At 47.9% G+C, this 12,444-nt stretch overlaps 26 non-coding genes and 10 pseudogenes across 26 annotated transcripts; all 36 read right to left on the bottom strand.

Annotated features, from left to right (window-relative positions):
* Positions 1–187: 187 nt before the first annotated feature.
* Positions 188–305, bottom strand: LOC145080209 (5S ribosomal RNA; annotated as a pseudogene).
* Positions 306–536: 231 nt separating this feature from the next.
* Positions 537–655, bottom strand: LOC145083684 (5S ribosomal RNA). The gene has a single exon (XR_013698149.1). It is a non-coding gene; the product is annotated as a 5S ribosomal RNA (ribosomal RNA).
* A 231-nt stretch (positions 656–886) lies between these two features.
* On the bottom strand, positions 887–1,005 carry LOC145074602 (5S ribosomal RNA). Its single transcript, XR_013691931.1, has one exon. It is a non-coding gene; the product is annotated as a 5S ribosomal RNA (ribosomal RNA).
* Positions 1,006–1,205: 200 nt separating this feature from the next.
* On the bottom strand, positions 1,206–1,323 carry LOC145080325 (5S ribosomal RNA; annotated as a pseudogene).
* A 231-nt stretch (positions 1,324–1,554) lies between these two features.
* Positions 1,555–1,673, bottom strand: LOC145084580 (5S ribosomal RNA). The gene has a single exon (XR_013699021.1). It is a non-coding gene; the product is annotated as a 5S ribosomal RNA (ribosomal RNA).
* A 231-nt stretch (positions 1,674–1,904) lies between these two features.
* LOC145074678 (5S ribosomal RNA) lies at positions 1,905–2,023 on the bottom strand. Its single transcript, XR_013691992.1, has one exon. It is a non-coding gene; the product is annotated as a 5S ribosomal RNA (ribosomal RNA).
* Positions 2,024–2,254: 231 nt separating this feature from the next.
* Positions 2,255–2,373, bottom strand: LOC145085351 (5S ribosomal RNA). The gene has a single exon (XR_013699753.1). It is a non-coding gene; the product is annotated as a 5S ribosomal RNA (ribosomal RNA).
* A 231-nt stretch (positions 2,374–2,604) lies between these two features.
* On the bottom strand, positions 2,605–2,723 carry LOC145074733 (5S ribosomal RNA). Its single transcript, XR_013692042.1, has one exon. It is a non-coding gene; the product is annotated as a 5S ribosomal RNA (ribosomal RNA).
* A 200-nt stretch (positions 2,724–2,923) lies between these two features.
* LOC145080210 (5S ribosomal RNA) lies at positions 2,924–3,041 on the bottom strand (annotated as a pseudogene).
* A 231-nt stretch (positions 3,042–3,272) lies between these two features.
* LOC145083686 (5S ribosomal RNA) lies at positions 3,273–3,391 on the bottom strand. The gene has a single exon (XR_013698150.1). It is a non-coding gene; the product is annotated as a 5S ribosomal RNA (ribosomal RNA).
* A 200-nt stretch (positions 3,392–3,591) lies between these two features.
* Positions 3,592–3,709, bottom strand: LOC145080253 (5S ribosomal RNA; annotated as a pseudogene).
* A 231-nt stretch (positions 3,710–3,940) lies between these two features.
* On the bottom strand, positions 3,941–4,059 carry LOC145074795 (5S ribosomal RNA). Its single transcript, XR_013692118.1, has one exon. It is a non-coding gene; the product is annotated as a 5S ribosomal RNA (ribosomal RNA).
* A 232-nt stretch (positions 4,060–4,291) lies between these two features.
* Positions 4,292–4,410, bottom strand: LOC145074870 (5S ribosomal RNA). Its single transcript, XR_013692148.1, has one exon. It is a non-coding gene; the product is annotated as a 5S ribosomal RNA (ribosomal RNA).
* A 231-nt stretch (positions 4,411–4,641) lies between these two features.
* LOC145074941 (5S ribosomal RNA) lies at positions 4,642–4,760 on the bottom strand. Its single transcript, XR_013692198.1, has one exon. It is a non-coding gene; the product is annotated as a 5S ribosomal RNA (ribosomal RNA).
* Positions 4,761–4,960: 200 nt separating this feature from the next.
* LOC145080074 (5S ribosomal RNA) lies at positions 4,961–5,078 on the bottom strand (annotated as a pseudogene).
* Positions 5,079–5,309: 231 nt separating this feature from the next.
* On the bottom strand, positions 5,310–5,428 carry LOC145083688 (5S ribosomal RNA). The gene has a single exon (XR_013698152.1). It is a non-coding gene; the product is annotated as a 5S ribosomal RNA (ribosomal RNA).
* A 231-nt stretch (positions 5,429–5,659) lies between these two features.
* LOC145075013 (5S ribosomal RNA) lies at positions 5,660–5,778 on the bottom strand. The gene has a single exon (XR_013692251.1). It is a non-coding gene; the product is annotated as a 5S ribosomal RNA (ribosomal RNA).
* A 200-nt stretch (positions 5,779–5,978) lies between these two features.
* On the bottom strand, positions 5,979–6,096 carry LOC145080326 (5S ribosomal RNA; annotated as a pseudogene).
* Positions 6,097–6,327: 231 nt separating this feature from the next.
* Positions 6,328–6,446, bottom strand: LOC145075077 (5S ribosomal RNA). The gene has a single exon (XR_013692293.1). It is a non-coding gene; the product is annotated as a 5S ribosomal RNA (ribosomal RNA).
* Positions 6,447–6,677: 231 nt separating this feature from the next.
* On the bottom strand, positions 6,678–6,796 carry LOC145082784 (5S ribosomal RNA). The gene has a single exon (XR_013697284.1). It is a non-coding gene; the product is annotated as a 5S ribosomal RNA (ribosomal RNA).
* A 231-nt stretch (positions 6,797–7,027) lies between these two features.
* LOC145085352 (5S ribosomal RNA) lies at positions 7,028–7,146 on the bottom strand. The gene has a single exon (XR_013699754.1). It is a non-coding gene; the product is annotated as a 5S ribosomal RNA (ribosomal RNA).
* A 231-nt stretch (positions 7,147–7,377) lies between these two features.
* LOC145075139 (5S ribosomal RNA) lies at positions 7,378–7,496 on the bottom strand. Its single transcript, XR_013692352.1, has one exon. It is a non-coding gene; the product is annotated as a 5S ribosomal RNA (ribosomal RNA).
* Positions 7,497–7,696: 200 nt separating this feature from the next.
* Positions 7,697–7,814, bottom strand: LOC145080211 (5S ribosomal RNA; annotated as a pseudogene).
* Positions 7,815–8,045: 231 nt separating this feature from the next.
* On the bottom strand, positions 8,046–8,164 carry LOC145075208 (5S ribosomal RNA). The gene has a single exon (XR_013692379.1). It is a non-coding gene; the product is annotated as a 5S ribosomal RNA (ribosomal RNA).
* A 231-nt stretch (positions 8,165–8,395) lies between these two features.
* On the bottom strand, positions 8,396–8,514 carry LOC145082785 (5S ribosomal RNA). Its single transcript, XR_013697285.1, has one exon. It is a non-coding gene; the product is annotated as a 5S ribosomal RNA (ribosomal RNA).
* Positions 8,515–8,745: 231 nt separating this feature from the next.
* LOC145085353 (5S ribosomal RNA) lies at positions 8,746–8,864 on the bottom strand. The gene has a single exon (XR_013699755.1). It is a non-coding gene; the product is annotated as a 5S ribosomal RNA (ribosomal RNA).
* A 231-nt stretch (positions 8,865–9,095) lies between these two features.
* LOC145075278 (5S ribosomal RNA) lies at positions 9,096–9,214 on the bottom strand. The gene has a single exon (XR_013692402.1). It is a non-coding gene; the product is annotated as a 5S ribosomal RNA (ribosomal RNA).
* Positions 9,215–9,414: 200 nt separating this feature from the next.
* On the bottom strand, positions 9,415–9,532 carry LOC145080212 (5S ribosomal RNA; annotated as a pseudogene).
* Positions 9,533–9,763: 231 nt separating this feature from the next.
* Positions 9,764–9,882, bottom strand: LOC145083689 (5S ribosomal RNA). Its single transcript, XR_013698153.1, has one exon. It is a non-coding gene; the product is annotated as a 5S ribosomal RNA (ribosomal RNA).
* Positions 9,883–10,082: 200 nt separating this feature from the next.
* On the bottom strand, positions 10,083–10,200 carry LOC145080246 (5S ribosomal RNA; annotated as a pseudogene).
* A 231-nt stretch (positions 10,201–10,431) lies between these two features.
* On the bottom strand, positions 10,432–10,550 carry LOC145075348 (5S ribosomal RNA). The gene has a single exon (XR_013692414.1). It is a non-coding gene; the product is annotated as a 5S ribosomal RNA (ribosomal RNA).
* Positions 10,551–10,781: 231 nt separating this feature from the next.
* On the bottom strand, positions 10,782–10,900 carry LOC145082786 (5S ribosomal RNA). The gene has a single exon (XR_013697286.1). It is a non-coding gene; the product is annotated as a 5S ribosomal RNA (ribosomal RNA).
* Positions 10,901–11,131: 231 nt separating this feature from the next.
* On the bottom strand, positions 11,132–11,250 carry LOC145085354 (5S ribosomal RNA). The gene has a single exon (XR_013699756.1). It is a non-coding gene; the product is annotated as a 5S ribosomal RNA (ribosomal RNA).
* Positions 11,251–11,481: 231 nt separating this feature from the next.
* LOC145075399 (5S ribosomal RNA) lies at positions 11,482–11,600 on the bottom strand. The gene has a single exon (XR_013692426.1). It is a non-coding gene; the product is annotated as a 5S ribosomal RNA (ribosomal RNA).
* A 200-nt stretch (positions 11,601–11,800) lies between these two features.
* LOC145080213 (5S ribosomal RNA) lies at positions 11,801–11,918 on the bottom strand (annotated as a pseudogene).
* Positions 11,919–12,149: 231 nt separating this feature from the next.
* On the bottom strand, positions 12,150–12,268 carry LOC145083690 (5S ribosomal RNA). The gene has a single exon (XR_013698154.1). It is a non-coding gene; the product is annotated as a 5S ribosomal RNA (ribosomal RNA).
* Between the last annotated feature and the right edge of the window lie 176 nt (positions 12,269–12,444).

Below are 12,444 nucleotides of genomic sequence, written 5' to 3' on the forward strand. Positions count from 1 at the left end.
TGTTTATTGTTTTTATGTGTTACAAGACGCAGAACCTCCTTTGTTTTGGTACGCGGGGCGTGGGACCCACGTGACCGACCGGCTCCGTTCCAAAAATACGAAAAGCATCAACCATGAACCGGAGGGCACCCGAGCATAGAAATAGCAAGAAAGAAAGGAAAAAAAGCAAAAAAACCGCACGTAAAATCTAAAAAAATGCAGGACTTCCCAGGGGGTCACCCATCCTAATACTACTCTCGCCCAAGCACGCTTAACTGCGGAATTCTGATGGGATCCGGTGCATTAGTGCTGGTATGATCGCACCCGAAATACTATCCATGTTTATTGTTTTTATGTGTTACAAGACGCAGAACCTCCTTTGTTTTGGTACGCGGGGCGTGGGACCCACGTGACCGATCGGCTCCGTTCCAAAAATACGAAAAGCATCAACCATGAACCGGAGGGCACCCGAGCATAGAAATAGCAAGAAAGAAAGGAAAAAAAGCAAAAAAACCGCACGTAAAATCTAAAAAAACGCAAACGGACAACGAAAAAGGGGGGTGCAACACGAAGACTTCCCAGGGGGTCACCCATCCTAGTACTACTCTCGCCCAAGCACGCTTAACTGCGGAGTTCTGATGGGATCCGGTGCATTAGTGCTGGTATGATCGCACCCGAAATACTATCCATGTTTATTGTTTTTATGTGTTACAAGACGCAGAACCTCCTTTGTTTTGGTACGCGGGGCGTGGGACCCACGTGACCGATCCGCTCCGTTCCAAAAATACGAAAAGCATCAACCATGAACCGGAGGGCACCCGAGCATAGAAATAGCAAGAAAGAAAGGAAAAAAAGCAAAAAAACCGCACGTAAAATCTAAAAAAACGCAAACGGACAACGAAAAAGGGGGGTGCAACACGAGGACTTCCCAGGGGGTCACCCATCCTAGTACTACTCTCGCCCAAGCACGCTTAACTGCGGAGTTCTGATGGGATCCGGTGCATTAGTGCTGGTATGATCGCACCCGAAATACTATCCATGTTTATTGTTTTTATGTGTTACAAGACGCAGAACCTCCTTTGTTTTGGTACGCGGGGCGTGGGACCCACGTGACCGATCGGCTCTGTTCCAAAAATACGAAAAGCATCAACCATGAACCGGAGGGCACCCGAGCATAGAAATAGCAAGAAAGAAAGGAAAAAAAGCAAAAAAACCGCACGTAAAATCTAAAAAAACGCAGGACATCCCAGGGGGTCACCCATCCTAATACTACTCTCGCCCAAGCACGCTTAACTGCGGAGTTCTGATGGGATCCGGTGCATTAGTGCTGGTATGATCGCACCCGAAATACTATCCATGTTTATTGTTTTTATGTGTTACAAGACGCAGAACCTCCTTTGTTTTGGTACGCGGGGCGTGGGACCCACGTGACCGATCGGCTCCGTTCCAAAAATACGAAAAGCATCAACCATGAACCGGTGGGCACCCGAGCATAGAAATAGCAAGAAAGAAAGGAAAAAAAGCAAAAAAACCGCACGTAAAATCTAAAAAAACGCAAACGGACAACGAAAAAGGGGGGTGCAACACGAGGACTTCCCAGGGGGTCACCCATCCTAGTACTACTCTCGCCCAAGCACGCTTAATTGCGGAGTTCTGATGGGATCCGGTGCATTAGTGCTGGTATGATCGCACCCGAAATACTATCCATGTTTATTGTTTTTATGTGTTACAAGACGCAGAACCTCCTTTGTTTTGGTACGCGGGGCGTGGGACCCACGTGACCGATCGGCTCCGTTCCAAAAATACGAAAAGCATCAACCATGAACCGGAGGGCACCCGAGCATAGAAATAGCAAGAAAGAAAGGAAAAAAAGCAAAAAAACCGCACGTAAAATCTAAAAAAACGCAAACGGACAACGAAAAAGGGGGGTGCAACACGAGGACTTCCCAGGGGGTCACCCATCCTAGTACTACTCTCGCCCAAGCACGCTTAACTGCGGAGTTCTGATGGGATCCGGTGCATTAGTGCTGGTATGATCGCACCCGAAATACTATCCATGTTTATTGTTTTTATGTGTTACAAGACGCAGAACCTCCTTTGTTTTGGTATGCGGGGCGTGGGACCCACGTGACCGATCGGCTCCGTTCCAAAAATACGAAAAGCATCAACCATGAACCGGAGGGCACCCGAGCATAGAAATAGCAAGAAAGAAAGGAAAAAAAGCAAAAAAACCGCACGTAAAATCTAAAAAAACGCAAACGGACAACGAAAAAGGGGGGTGCAACACGAGGACTTCCCAGGGGGTCACCCATCCTAGTACTACTCTCCCCCAAGCACGCTTAACTGCAGAGTTCTGATGGGATCCGGTGCATTAGTGCTGGTATGATCGCACCCGAAATACTATCCATGTTTATTGTTTTTATGTGTTACAAGACGCAGAACCTCCTTTGTTTTGGTACGCGGGGCGTGGGACCCACGTGACCGATCCGCTCCGTTCCAAAAATACGAAAAGCATCAACCATGAACCGGAGGGCACCCGAGCATAGAAATAGCAAGAAAGAAAGGAAAAAAAGCAAAAAAACCGCACATAAAATCTAAAAAAACGCAAACGGACAACGAAAAAGGGGGGTGCAACACGAGGACTTCCCAGGGGGTCACCCATCCTAGTACTACTCTCGCCCAAGCACGCTTAACTGCGGAGTTCTGATGGGATCCGGTGCATTAGTGCTGGTATGATCGCACCCGAAATACTATCCATGTTTATTGTTTTTATGTGTTACAAGACGCAGAACCTCCTTTGTTTTGGTACGCGGGGCGTGGGACCCACGTGACCGACCGGCTCCGTTCCAAAAATACGAAAAGCATCAACCATGAACCGGAGGGCACCCGAGCATAGAAATAGCAAGAAAGAAAGGAAAAAAAGCAAAAAAACCGCACGTAAAATCTAAAAAAATGCAGGACTTCCCAGGGGGTCACCCATCCTAATACTACTCTCGCCCAAGCACGCTTAACTGCGGAATTCTGATGGGATCCGGTGCATTAGTGCTGGTATGATCGCACCCGAAATACTATCCATGTTTATTGTTTTTATGTGTTACAAGACGCAGAACCTCCTTTGTTTTGGTACGCGGGGCGTGGGACCCACGTGACCGATCGGCTCCGTTCCAAAAATACGAAAAGCATCAACCATGAACCGGAGGGCACCCGAGCATAGAAATAGCAAGAAAGAAAGGAAAAAAAGCAAAAAAACCGCACGTAAAATCTAAAAAAACGCAAACGGACAACGAAAAAGGGGGGTGCAACACGAAGACTTCCCAGGGGGTCACCCATCCTAGTACTACTCTCGCCCAAGCACGCTTAACTGCGGAGTTCTGATGGGATCCGGTGCATTAGTGCTGGTATGATCGCACCCGAAATACTATCCATGTTTATTGTTTTTATGTGTTACAAGACGCAGAACCTCCTTTGTTTTGGTACGCGGGGCGTGGGACCCACGTGACCGACCGGCTCCGTTCCAAAAATACGAAAAGCATCAACCATGAACCGGAGGGCACCCGAGCATAGAAATAGCAAGAAAGAAAGGAAAAAAAGCAAAAAAACCGCACGTAAAATCTAAAAAAACGCAGGACTTCCCAGGGGGTCACCCATCCTAATACTACTCTCGCCCAAGCACGCTTAACTACGGAATTCTGATGGGATCCGGTGCATTAGTGCTGGTATGATCGCACCCGAAATACTATCCATGTTTATTGTTTTTATGTGTTACAAGACGCAGAACCTCCTTTGTTTTGGTACGCGGGGCGTGGGACCCACGTGACCGATCGGCTCCGTTCCAAAAATACGAAAAGCATCAACCATGAACCGGAGGGCACCCGAGCATAGAAATAGCAAGAAAGAAAGGAAAAAAAGCAAAAAAACCGCACGTAAAATCCAAAAAAACGCAAACGGACAACGAAAAAGGGGGGTGCAACACGAGGACTTCCCAGGGGGTCACCCATCCTAGTACTACTCTCGCCCAAGCACGCTTAACTGCGGAGTTCTGATGGGATCCGGTGCATTAGTGCTGGTATGATCGCACCCGAAATACTATCCATGTTTATTGTTTTTATGTGTTACAAGACGCAGAACCTCCTTTGTTTTGGTACGCGGGGCGTGGGACCCACGTGACCGATCGGCTCCGTTCCAAAAATACGAAAAGCATCAACCATGAACCGGAGGGCACCCGAGCATAGAAATAGCAAGAAAGAAAGGAAAAAAAGCAAAAAAACCGCACGTAAAATCTAAAAAAACGCAAACGGACAACGAAAAAGGGGGGGTGCAACACGAGGACTTCCCAGGGGGTCACCCATCCTAGTACTACTCTCGCCCAAGCACGCTTAACTGCGGAGTTCTGATGGGATCCGGTGCATTAGTGCTGGTATGATCGCACCCGAAATACTATCCATGTTTATTGTTTTTATGTGTTACAAGACGCAGAACCTCCTTTGTTTTGGTACGCGGGGCGTGGGACCCACGTGACCGATCGGCTCCGTTCCAAAAATACGAAAAGCATCAACCATGAACCGGAGGGCACCCGAGCATAGAAATAGCAAGAAAGAAAGGAAAAAAAGCAAAAAAACCGCACGTAAAATCTAAAAAAACGCAAACGGACAACGAAAAAGGGGGGTGCAACACGAGGACTTCCCAGGGGGTCACCCATCCTAGTACTACTCTCGCCCAAGCACGCTTAACTGCGGAGTTCTGATGGGATCCGGTGCATTAGTGCTGGTATGATCGCACCCGAAATACTATCCATGTTTATTGTTTTTATGTGTTACAAGACGCAGAACCTCCTTTGTTTTGGTACGCGGGGCGTGGGACCCACGTGACCGACCGGCTCCGTTCCAAAAATACGAAAAGCATCAACCATGAACCGGAGGGCACCCGAGCATAGAAATAGCAAGAAAGAAAGGAAAAAAAGCAAAAAAACCGCACGTAAAATCTAAAAAAATGCAGGAATTCCCAGGGGGTCACCCATCCTAATACTACTCTCGCCCAAGCACGCTTAACTGCGGAATTCTGATGGGATCCGGTGCATTAGTGCTGGTATGATCGCACCCGAAATACTATCCATGTTTATTGTTTTTATGTGTTACAAGACGCAGAACCTCCTTTGTTTTGGTACGCGGGGCGTGGGACCCACGTGACCGATCGGCTCCGTTCCAAAAATACGAAAAGCATCAACCATGAACCGGAGGGCACCCGAGCATAGAAATAGCAAGAAAGAAAGGAAAAAAAGCAAAAAAACCGCACGTAAAATCTAAAAAAACGCAAACGGACAACGAAAAAGGGGGGTGCAACACGAAGACTTCCCAGGGGGTCACCCATCCTAGTACTACTCTCGCCCAAGCACGCTTAACTGCGGAGTTCTGATGGGATCCGGTGCATTAGTGCTGGTATGATCGCACCCGAAATACTATCCATGTTTATTGTTTTTATGTGTTACAAGACGCAGAACCTCCTTTGTTTTGGTACGCGGGGCGTGGGACCCACGTGACCGATCGGCTCCGTTCCAAAAATACGAAAAGCATCAACCATGAACCGGAGGGCACCCGAGCATAGAAATAGCAAGAAAGAAAGGAAAAAAAGCAAAAAAACCGCACGTAAAATCTAAAAAAACGCAAACGGACAACGAAAAAGGGGGGTGCAACACGAGGACTTCCCAGGGGGTCACCCATCCTAGTACTACTCTCGCCCAAGCACGCTTAACTGCGGAGTTCTGATGGGATCCGGTGCATTAGTGCTGGTATGATCGCACCCGAAATACTATCCATGTTTATTGTTTTTATGTGTTACAAGACGCAGAACCTCCTTTGTTTTGGTACGCGGGGCGTGGGACCCACGTGACCGATCGGCTCTGTTCCAAAAATACGAAAAGCATCAACCATGAACCGGAGGGCACCCGAGCATAGAAATAGCAAGAAAGAAAGGAAAAAAAGCAAAAAAACCGCACGTAAAATCTAAAAAAACGCAGGACATCCCAGGGGGTCACCCATCCTAATACTACTCTCGCCCAAGCACGCTTAACTGCGGAGTTCTGATGGGATCCGGTGCATTAGTGCTGGTATGATCGCACCCGAAATACTATCCATGTTTATTGTTTTTATGTGTTACAAGACGCAGAACCTCCTTTGTTTTGGTACGCGGGGCGTGGGACCCACGTGACCGATCGGCTCCGTTCCAAAAATACGAAAAGCATCAACCATGAACCGGTGGGCACCCGAGCATAGAAATAGCAAGAAAGAAAGGAAAAAAAGCAAAAAAACCGCACGTAAAATCTAAAAAAACGCAAACGGACAACGAAAAAGGGGGGTGCAACACGAGGACTTCCCAGGGGGTCACCCATCCTAGTACTACTCTCGCCCAAGCACGCTTAACTGCGGAGTTCTGATGGGATCCGGTGCATTAGTGCTGGTATGATCGCACCCGAAATACTATCCATGTTTATTGTTTTTATGTGTTACAAGACGCAGAACCTCCTTTGTTTTGGTACGCGGGGCGTGGGACCCACGTGACCGATCGGCTCCGTTCCAAAAATACGAAAAGCATCAACCATGAACCGGAGGGCACCCGAGCATAGAAATAGCAAGAAAGAAAGGAAAAAAAGCAAAAAAACCGCACGTAAAATCTAAAAAAACGCAAACGGACAACGAAAAAGGGGGGTGCAACACGAGGACTTCCCAGGGGGTCACCCATCCTAGTACTACTCTCGCCCAAGCACGCTTAACTACGGAGTTCTGATGGGATCCGGTGCATTAGTGCTGGTATGATCGCACCCGAAATACTATCCATGTTTATTGTTTTTATGTGTTACAAGACGCAGAACCTCCTTTGTTTTGGTACGCGGGGCGTGGGACCCACGTGACCGATCGGCTCCGTTCCAAAAATACGAAAAGCATCAACCATGAACCGGAGGGCACCCGAGCATAGAAATAGCAAGAAAGAAAGGAAAAAAAGCAAAAAAACCGCACGTAAAATCTAAAAAAACGCAAACGGACAACGAAAAAGGGGGGTGCAACACGAGGACTTCCCAGGGGGTCACCCATCCTAGTACTACTCTCCCCCAAGCACGCTTAACTGCAGAGTTCTGATGGGATCCGGTGCATTAGTGCTGGTATGATCGCACCCGAAATACTATCCATGTTTATTGTTTTTATGTGTTACAAGACGCAGAACCTCCTTTGTTTTGGTACGCGGGGCGTGGGACCCACGTGACCGATCCGCTCCGTTCCAAAAATACGAAAAGCATCAACCATGAACCGGAGGGCACCCGAGCATAGAAATAGCAAGAAAGAAAGGAAAAAAAGCAAAAAAACCGCACATAAAATCTAAAAAAACGCAAACGGACAACGAAAAAGGGGGGTGCAACACGAGGACTTCCCAGGGGGTCACCCATCCTAGTACTACTCTCGCCCAAGCACGCTTAACTGCGGAGTTCTGATGGGATCCGGTGCATTAGTGCTGGTATGATCGCACCCGAAATACTATCCATGTTTATTGTTTTTATGTGTTACAAGACGCAGAACCTCCTTTGTTTTGGTACGCGGGGCGTGGGACCCACGTGACCGACCGGCTCCGTTCCAAAAATACGAAAAGCATCAACCATGAACCGGAGGGCACCCGAGCATAGAAATAGCAAGAAAGAAAGGAAAAAAAGCAAAAAAACCGCACGTAAAATCTAAAAAAATGCAGGACTTCCCAGGGGGTCACCCATCCTAATACTACTCTCGCCCAAGCACGCTTAACTGCGGAATTCTGATGGGATCCGGTGCATTAGTGCTGGTATGATCGCACCCGAAATACTATCCATGTTTATTGTTTTTATGTGTTACAAGACGCAGAACCTCCTTTGTTTTGGTACGCGGGGCGTGGGACCCACGTGACCGATCGGCTCCGTTCCAAAAATACGAAAAGCATCAACCATGAACCGGAGGGCACCCGAGCATAGAAATAGCAAGAAAGAAAGGAAAAAAAGCAAAAAAACCGCACGTAAAATCTAAAAAAACGCAAACGGACAACGAAAAAGGGGGGTGCAACACGAGGACTTCCCAGGGGGTCACCCATCCTAGTACTACTCTCGCCCAAGCACGCTTAACTGCGGAGTTCTGATGGGATCCGGTGCATTAGTGCTGGTATGATCGCACCCGAAATACTATCCATGTTTATTGTTTTTATGTGTTACAAGACGCAGAACCTCCTTTGTTTTGGTACGCGGGGCGTGGGACCCACGTGACCGATCGGCTCCGTTCCAAAAATACGAAAAGCATCAACCATGAACCGGAGGGCACCCGAGCATAGAAATAGCAAGAAAGAAAGGAAAAAAAGCAAAAAAACCGCACGTAAAATCTAAAAAAACGCAAACGGACAACGAAAAAGGGGGGTGCAACACGAGGACTTCCCAGGGGGTCACCCATCCTAGTACTACTCTCGCCCAAGCACGCTTAACTACGGAGTTCTGATGGGATCCGGTGCATTAGTGCTGGTATGATCGCACCCGAAATACTATCCATGTTTATTGTTTTTATGTGTTACAAGACGCAGAACCTCCTTTGTTTTGGTACGCGGGGCGTGGGACCCACGTGACCGATCGGCTCCGTTCCAAAAATACGAAAAGCATCAACCATGAACCGGAGGGCACCCGAGCATAGAAATAGCAAGAAAGAAAGGAAAAAAAGCAAAAAAACCGCACGTAAAATCTAAAAAAACGCAAACGGACAACGAAAAAGGGGGGTGCAACACGAGGACTTCCCAGGGGGTCACCCATCCTAGTACTACTCTCCCCCAAGCACGCTTAACTGCAGAGTTCTGATGGGATCCGGTGCATTAGTGCTGGTATGATCGCACCCGAAATACTATCCATGTTTATTGTTTTTATGTGTTACAAGACGCAGAACCTCCTTTGTTTTGGTACGCGGGGCGTGGGACCCACGTGACCGATCCGCTCCGTTCCAAAAATACGAAAAGCATCAACCATGAACCGGAGGGCACCCGAGCATAGAAATAGCAAGAAAGAAAGGAAAAAAAGCAAAAAAACCGCACATAAAATCTAAAAAAACGCAAACGGACAACGAAAAAGGGGGGTGCAACACGAGGACTTCCCAGGGGGTCACCCATCCTAGTACTACTCTCGCCCAAGCACGCTTAACTGCGGAGTTCTGATGGGATCCGGTGCATTAGTGCTGGTATGATCGCACCCGAAATACTATCCATGTTTATTGTTTTTATGTGTTACAAGACGCAGAACCTCCTTTGTTTTGGTACGCGGGGCGTGGGACCCACGTGACCGACCGGCTCCGTTCCAAAAATACGAAAAGCATCAACCATGAACCGGAGGGCACCCGAGCATAGAAATAGCAAGAAAGAAAGGAAAAAAAGCAAAAAAACCGCACGTAAAATCTAAAAAAATGCAGGACTTCCCAGGGGGTCACCCATCCTAATACTACTCTCGCCCAAGCACGCTTAACTGCGGAATTCTGATGGGATCCGGTGCATTAGTGCTGGTATGATCGCACCCGAAATACTATCCATGTTTATTGTTTTTATGTGTTACAAGACGCAGAACCTCCTTTGTTTTGGTACGCGGGGCGTGGGACCCACGTGACCGATCGGCTCCGTTCCAAAAATACGAAAAGCATCAACCATGAACCGGAGGGCACCCGAGCATAGAAATAGCAAGAAAGAAAGGAAAAAAAGCAAAAAAACCGCACGTAAAATCTAAAAAAACGCAAACGGACAACGAAAAAGGGGGGTGCAACACGAAGACTTCCCAGGGGGTCACCCATCCTAGTACTACTCTCGCCCAAGCACGCTTAACTGCGGAGTTCTGATGGGATCCGGTGCATTAGTGCTGGTATGATCGCACCCGAAATACTATCCATGTTTATTGTTTTTATGTGTTACAAGACGCAGAACCTCCTTTGTTTTGGTACGCGGGGCGTGGGACCCACGTGACCGACCGGCTCCGTTCCAAAAATACGAAAAGCATCAACCATGAACCGGAGGGCACCCGAGCATAGAAATAGCAAGAAAGAAAGGAAAAAAAGCAAAAAAACCGCACGTAAAATCTAAAAAAACGCAGGACTTCCCAGGGGGTCACCCATCCTAATACTACTCTCGCCCAAGCACGCTTAACTGCGGAATTCTGATGGGATCCGGTGCATTAGTGCTGGTATGATCGCACCCGAAATACTATCCATGTTTATTGTTTTTATGTGTTACAAGACGCAGAACCTCCTTTGTTTTGGTACGCGGGGCGTGGGACCCACGTGACCGATCGGCTCCGTTCCAAAAATACGAAAAGCATCAACCATGAACCGGAGGGCACCCGAGCATAGAAATAGCAAGAAAGAAAGGAAAAAAAGCAAAAAAACCGCACGTAAAATCTAAAAAAACGCAAACGGACAACGAAAAAGGGGGGTGCAACACGAGGACTTCCCAGGGGGTCACCCATCCTAGTACTACTCTCGCCCAAGCACGCTTAACTGCGGAGTTCTGATGGGATCCGGTGCATTAGTGCTGGTATGATCGCACCCGAAATACTATCCATGTTTATTGTTTTTATGTGTTACAAGACGCAGAACCTCCTTTGTTTTGGTACGCGGGGCGTGGGACCCACGTGACCGATCGGCTCCGTTCCAAAAATACGAAAAGCATCAACCATGAACCGGAGGGCACCCGAGCATAGAAATAGCAAGAAAGAAAGGAAAAAAAGCAAAAAAACCGCACGTAAAATCTAAAAAAACGCAAACGGACAACGAAAAAGGGGGGTGCAACACGAGGACTTCCCAGGGGGTCACCCATCCTAGTACTACTCTCGCCCAAGCACGCTTAACTACGGAGTTCTGATGGGATCCGGTGCATTAGTGCTGGTATGATCGCACCCGAAATACTATCCATGTTTATTGTTTTTATGTGTTACAAGACGCAGAACCTCCTTTGTTTTGGTACGCGGGGCGTGGGACCCACGTGACCGATCGGCTCCGTTCCAAAAATACGAAAAGCATCAACCATGAACCGGAGGGCACCCGAGCATAGAAATAGCAAGAAAGAAAGGAAAAAAAGCAAAAAAACCGCACGTAAAATCTAAAAAAACGCAAACGGACAACGAAAAAGGGGGGTGCAACACGAGGACTTCCCAGGGGGTCACCCATCCTAGTACTACTCTCCCCCAAGCACGCTTAACTGCAGAGTTCTGATGGGATCCGGTGCATTAGTGCTGGTATGATCGCACCCGAAATACTATCCATGTTTATTGTTTTTATGTGTTACAAGACGCAGAACCTCCTTTGTTTTGGTACGCGGGGCGTGGGACCCACGTGACCGATCCGCTCCGTTCCAAAAATACGAAAAGCATCAACCATGAACCGGAGGGCACCCGAGCATAGAAATAGCAAGAAAGAAAGGAAAAAAAGCAAAAAAACCGCACATAAAATCTAAAAAAACGCAAACGGACAACGAAAAAGGGGGGTGCAACACGAGGACTTCCCAGGGGGTCACCCATCCTAGTACTACTCTCGCCCAAGCACGCTTAACTGCGGAGTTCTGATGGGATCCGGTGCATTAGTGCTGGTATGATCGCACCCGAAATACTATCCATGTTTATTGTTTTTATGTGTTACAAGACGCAGAACCTCCTTTGTTTTGGTACGCGGGGCGTGGGACCCACGTGACCGACCGGCTCCGTTCCAAAAATACGAAAAGCATCAACCATGAACCGGAGGGCACCCGAGCATAGAAATAGCAAGAAAGAAAGGAAAAAAAGCAAAAAAACCGCACGTAAAATCTAAAAAAATGCAGGACTTCCCAGGGGGTCACCCATCCTAATACTACTCTCGCCCAAGCACGCTTAACTGCGGAATTCTGATGGGATCCGGTGCATTAGTGCTGGTATGATCGCACCCGAAATACTATCCATGTTTATTGTTTTTATGTGTTACAAGACGCAGAACCTCCTTTGTTTTGGTACGCGGGGCGTGGGACCCACGTGACCGATCGGCTCCGTTCCAAAAATACGAAAAGCATCAACCATGAACCGGAGGGCACCCGAGCATAGAAATAGCAAGAAAGAAAGGAAAAAAAGCAAAAAAACCGCACGTAAAATCTAAAAAAACGCAAACGGACAACGAAAAAGGGGGGTGCAACACGAAGACTTCCCAGGGGGTCACCCATCCTAGTACTACTCTCGCCCAAGCACGCTTAACTGCGGAGTTCTGATGGGATCCGGTGCATTAGTGCTGGTATGATCGCACCCGAAATACTATCCATGTTTATTGTTTTTATGTGTTACAAGACGCAGAACCTCCTTTGTTTTGGTACGCGGGGCGTGGGACCCACGTGACCGACCGGCTCCGTTCCAAAAATACGAAAAGCATCAACCATGAACCGGAGGGCACCCGAGCATAGAAATAGCAAGAAAGAAAGGAAAAA

The sequence above is a fragment of the Lactuca serriola genome, chromosome 1, assembly GCF_051521515.1.
Source record: "Lactuca serriola cultivar US96UC23 chromosome 1, Lser_US96UC23_V15, whole genome shotgun sequence".
Lineage (NCBI taxonomy): Eukaryota > Viridiplantae > Streptophyta > Magnoliopsida > Asterales > Asteraceae > Lactuca > Lactuca serriola.